The sequence below is a fragment of the Oncorhynchus mykiss genome, chromosome 2 (assembly GCF_013265735.2).
Source record: "Oncorhynchus mykiss isolate Arlee chromosome 2, USDA_OmykA_1.1, whole genome shotgun sequence".
Lineage (NCBI taxonomy): Eukaryota > Metazoa > Chordata > Actinopteri > Salmoniformes > Salmonidae > Oncorhynchus > Oncorhynchus mykiss.
In genome coordinates, this window is record NC_048566.1 from 71,161,538 (window position 1) to 71,167,537 (window position 6,000).

Consider the following 6,000-nt stretch of genomic DNA (forward strand, 5'->3'; position numbering starts at 1 on the left):
CAGTACTGTCAGAGTGACACCATGCAGCAGTACTGTCAGAGTGACACCATGCAGTAGTACTGTCAGAGTGACACCATGCAGCAGTGCTGTCAGAGTGACACCATGCTGCAGTACTGTCAGAGTGACACCATGCAGTAGTACTGTCAGAGTGACACCATGCAGCAGTACTGTCAGAGTGACACCATGCAGCAGTACTGTCAGAGTGACACCATGCAGTAGTACTGTCAGAGTGACACCATGTAGTAGTACTGTCAGAGTGACACCGTGCAGCAGTACTGTCAGAGTGACACCATACAGTAGTACTGTCAGAGTGACACCATGCAGCAGTACTGTCAGAGTGACACCATGAAGCAGTACTGTCAGAGTGACACCATGTAGTAGTACTGTCAGAGTGACACCATGCAGCAGTACTTTCAGAGTGACACCATGCAGCAGTACTGTCAGAGTGACACCATGCAGCAGTACTGTCAGAGTGACACCATGCAGTAGTACTGTCAGAGTGACACCATGCAGCAGTACTGTCAGAGTGACACCATGCAGTAGTACTGTCAGAGTGACACCATGTAGTAGTATTGTCAGAGTGACACCATGCAGCAGTACTGTCAGAGTGACACCATGCAGCAGTACTGTCAGAGTGACACCATGCAGTAGTACTGTCAGAGTGACACCATGCAGTAGTACTGTCAGAGTGACACCATGCAGTAGTACTGTCAGAGTGACACCATGCAGTAGTACTGTCAGAGTGACACCATGCAGCAGTACTATCTTAGTGACACCATGCAGCAGTACTGTCAGAGTGACACCATGCAGTAGTTCTGTCAGAGTGACACCATGCAGCAGTACTATCTTAGTGACACCATGCAGCAGTACTGTCAGAGTGACACCATGCAGTAGTACTGTCAGAGTGACACCATGCAGCAGTACTGTCAGTGTGACACCATGCAGCAGTACTGTCAGAGTGACACCATGCAGTCGTACTGTCAGAGTGACACCATGCAGCAGTACTATCTTAGTGACACCATGCAGCAGTACTGTCAGAGTGACACCATGCAGTAGTACTGTCAGAGTGACACCATGCAGCAGTACTATCTTAGTGACACCATGCAGCAGTACTGTCAGAGTGACACCATGCAGTAGTACTGTCAGAGTGACACCATGCAGCAGTACTGTCAGTGTGACACCATGCAGCAGTACTGTCAGAGTGACACCATGCAGTCGTACTGTCAGAGTAACACCATGCAGCAGTACTGTCAGAGTGACACCGTGCAGCAGTACTGTCAGAGTGACACCATGCAGCAGTACTGTCAGAGTGACACCGTGCAGCAGTACTGTCAGAGTGACACCATGCAGCAGTACTGTCAGAGTGACACCATGCAGCAGTACTGTCAGAGTGACACCATGCAGTAGTACTGTCAGAGTGACACCATGCAGTAGTACTGTCAGAGTGACACCATGCAGCAGTACTGTCAGAGTGACACCATGCAGCAGTACTGTCAGAGTGACACCATGCAGTAGTACTGTCAGAGTGACACCATGCAGCAGTACTGTCAGAGTGACACCATGCAGCAGTACTGTCAGAGTGACACCATGCAGTAGTACTGTCAGAGTGACACCATGCAGAAGTACTGTCAGAGTGACACCATGCAGCAGTACTGTCAGAGTGACACCATGCAGTAGTACTGTCAGAGTGACACCATGTAGTAGTACTGTCAGAGTGACACCATGCAGCAGTACTGTCAGAGTGACACCATGCAGTAGTACTGTCAGAGTGACACCATGCAGCAGTACTGTCAGAGTGACACCATGCAGTAGTACTGTCAGAGTGACACCATGCAGTAGTACTGTCAGAGTGACACCATGCAGTAGTACTGTCAGATTGACACCATGCAGTAGTACTGTCAGAGTGACACCATGCAGCAGTACTGTCAGAGTGACACCATGCAGCAGTACTATCTTAGTGACACCATGTAGTAGTACTGTCAGAGTGACACCATGTAGTAGTACTGTCAGAGTGACACCATGCAGCAGTACTGTCAGAGTGACACCATGCAGCAGTACTGTCAGAGTGACACCATGCAGTAGTACTGTCAGAGTGACCATGCAGTAGTACTGTCAGAGTAACACCAGACCAGCGTATTAAACAGCAGCAGATAGTGTCAGGCACCAGCCTGCTAATTATGGTCCCCTACCAGGTCCTCCAGCACTGAGGAAATGTATGCTCTAATTTCTGATTAAAAACATAAATGCATATGGAAAAAAGGATCAATTAAAAAACTAACCTCTAGCAAAGTAATTAGATGTGGTCTTTCATTGGAAGTGCTTGCTCTGTGATGAAGGTTTAAAGAGTCCAGTGGCAGAGACACTAAAACTGTGTTTGCTTTATTTACGACGCTGCCGTGTCACCCACCGGGGCCCAATTAGGCTGCGACTGATCCCTCTGAAAGCTCCTCGCTGCTCCTCTTTGACAGGAAATGAAAGCTCCACTTGCTCACGTCCTTCCACTGACCCGCAGGCTCTAGGCTCTGGCTTCAACCTGTTCACTGCAGTCTGGGCTGGTGGGGAGCAATGACTCTAACACGCCGCCACCAGGACTCTGGCCTTTAGCCAAGCATTTCACATCACTAATCTGTGTCAACAGATCAGAATGTCATGATGATGTGAATGTTTTAAGAATACAATTCTTCAGGGCATAAGACACAAACAGCCTTACTATATAGATGTAAAATCATGCCTAGATGTAAAATCATGCTACCTCCTGTACCATTTCTTAGATAGTGATGTTAAGCTACTGTACAGTGTTGCAGCATACTGTGTGAGCACGGTTTCTTACCCACATGAGGGAGCTGTGTGGCTGAACCATAAGGGATGGTTCTGATTGCCATGCTGGCTTGCGTTCTTATATCAGCTTCAGACGGTTTGTCAGTGTAATTTTCTTAATTAACTGAGATGTGCTCTGATTAAACTGATATTTACCAATTTACATCCTTCCAGACAGCTTTAAATTGCCTTCCATAGACTCCAGGCTGGTGTGTTATAGCCAGGAGTTACAAATAGAGCATAAAATGATCTATTCATGTTCCTACATCCCATTAAGTTATTTTGCATGGACATGTAGATGTAGAAGATTGTGTTATATTCACACAATTGCATGTTATTAATAATACCCATCTTTAACACATGCCACTGTGCGCTATGCAACCGACAACAATATATGATAGGTTTATGTAATTCTTGAATTACCATACACACAAGTACATAAGTCGTTTATTAGTTTCAATAGACATAAAAACCCTAGAAATAAACCTATGGATCTTTAAGCAAGCAGCAAGAGACCAATTAGCAAGTATCTCTTTTCTATTCCTCCCTATCTGCAGTAAGTGAGTGTGAGAGGGAGAGGTGTGGGGGGAGGAGTTTGAGCGGCACAGACAGGCAGAGAGAGGCAAAACAAAGCCATCATCTCCTAGTGCTTGCCCTCCTCTCCCCTCTCCTCTGCAGCTCCAATTACTGCCTCCTTTCCCTGCCATCAGTATGCAGCAGGGCTGCTCCTCTCCACCACTCGCCCCAGGCCATTGAATACGTTACCTCCGCTATGGGGCTAGGGGCTCGGGGGCGCCGCGCCCCCTAACCCCTCGGATCATTTGGGATTCCTGCTCCTGCCTTGGAGAGACGATAACAATAAAAGATCCAGATAAATAAAGAAATAAGGTTGGCTCTCAAATATCCAGAGATCTACTGATTTATTGATTTGTTCATTCTTTAGTTTATTGTTATTTGTAAATCATTACTGAGCTGCAACCACCCGGCCCTGCAGCATCACCCCATGAGTATGGGTACACTGGTGTATAATACACTGCAAAAGTTCAGTGAACTCACAAGGATGGGCCCGGAAGTTTGTGGTTGAGGAATTTTGTAGTGTAGCAAAACACTAGCCTACAATTTTACAAGTTCATAGGACAGGTTATTGGGGGAAATTATGCATAATGCTACATAATTCAATATTGCTATGATACTGTATATTTGTATATCGATAATGAGCCATCTTTATGGACTCATTATTGCATACTAAACTAATCCAATGGTATTGCACAGACCATTACTTGATAATAGTAATTCTTATGTTAAACCACAAGGGTGCACAATGTACTCGAGGAAAGCCTAAAAAGCTGTTTAAACTAAAATGCTGTTGGCTCAGATTCCATCTCTGTGTCTTTGGGCTAGGTTTAGGGTAGCTCAGTGAGCTGTGGAGACAATACCGTTCTCATTAAAGCACTTAAGATGACTTACAGGATAACAAAGGCATATTTGTGTTTCAATTCTGTTAGAAAAGTCCCCCTGAAGCCACCACATAACTACCTGGTCGAACTATGTTGTGCAACAACAAAAACTAGCATCCTACTATAGTGGAGGGGAATATACTGTAATAGAGTGTACAACAACAATGGAACCATATTTATAATGACCCGTATCCTCTCGAAACCTTGAATAACAAAGCTGTGTGTTCCAGTTCCACATTGTAGCCAGTAAAAGTGTGTTATACTGTAGCTGTGTCTTTACCTTTCATCTCCTACTCTGTGGTCCTCACACTGTCTTCTTTGTCCACAGCTGCTCTTCCCACTCCCCCGTGAGAGCAGATGCAAGCTCACTTTCTGGGTAACCTCACCACAGAATTGTTTTGTAGATGTGATAACAATAGTGGGGAATTCGATTAAATGGGATGAAAATGGTAGCGTGAAAAAGAGACCTTCCACTTCACTGTGCTGCTCGGGTAAGTTACGACTGAGCAGAGGCTCAGAGCGCTCCCAGTCAGATACAGCTCACATTGCAACCAAACCATTTTATTCCTCCAATAGTGACATTAATGCCTCTTTTAAAATGCTTCTGTTTTTCCCGAGAAATTGTCTTAGTAATTGATTACTGCATTACTTAATGTAGCGATGAATCAATTCTCCAAAATGTCAGTCCCTGCTATGGTAGCAGGGGGAGAGAAGCCGTGTGAGACATTGAATGTGATAGAGCCATAGGGGGAATTATGAGACGATTAGGAGACGCTGTTGTTACTCTTGGCTTCTCAGAGGATTTTTTTCACTGAATGTATCTCCCTGTTAATAGTTGGCAGTGGGCGGTCAGGGGATGTTAAATCAGCTGGCCAAGGGGTTTTATATTGTGATATCTTAAAATTAGAGGATGAGGTAATGTGAGGTGAGGTAATCCACTTACTATGATTAAATGGGACACAGGACTCTGCTTTTCCCCTACAGTGCACTGGTAAAATTATGGTTCAACATTCACCACAGCCATTGTTGCCTTCAGAGTGATATAGCGCATCTGATAAAATATGTACAATATGAGAAATACTGAACAAGATCTATTACAAGTAAAGTAAAACCTAAAATATCCCCTGCGTAGATATCCTATGATAATGCTAGATTAACGACATTCCATACAGTTAAGCAGTATGAGACAGCAGTAGAAGTGGCACCTGCTCCTCAAAGACCCAGCTATGATCACTCTGATCTGCCCCCCGTGACACACTGACCTGGTGTTACTTAGGAAAGGAGATCTGCCTCCGAGATCCTCAAACACTTTTTCAGGGCGCGCCGTATTACCTTCCTAATTCAGGCCAGATGTGACGTCCCTGCTCTTACACCCTCTTTCCCCCCCCCTCTCCTCCATCTTATTCCCACCTGCTAGCTGACCTGGGGACCCAGTGTGTCAGACTTTCATTTGGTCTGCCTCTCCTGAAGTAAAGTTCTTTGGCTCACCACAATCCTTCTTTCTCTGGCATGCCACTGCCTGGAGGGTCTGCTCTGCAAAGTTCATGTAGAAAAGCACTGGCATCTTCCCTCTGTCACAGCCCCCATCTCCTTTGTTACGTCCATCAACGTCTTAATCAGAATCCCCATGTCCATGACCCTGAGTGACCTACCTCACATGTAGATGGCTGAGAACCAAGGCTTCTAATATACAGGCTACATACAGGCTCTTACAGGATCCTTTCTT

The 6,000-nt window shown here is 45.5% G+C and overlaps 1 long non-coding RNA gene across 1 annotated transcript in view; it reads right to left on the reverse strand.

Moving 5' to 3' along the window:
- The window catches only part of LOC110495479, a 29,793-nt gene extending 27,273 nt beyond the window's left edge, over positions 1 to 2,520 (reverse strand). The window contains exon 1 of the long non-coding RNA XR_005037744.1: positions 2,280 to 2,520. This is a non-coding gene — a long non-coding RNA (uncharacterized LOC110495479). The remainder of the gene's footprint in view (positions 1 to 2,279) is intronic.
- Positions 2,521 to 6,000: the final 3,480 nt, after the last annotated feature.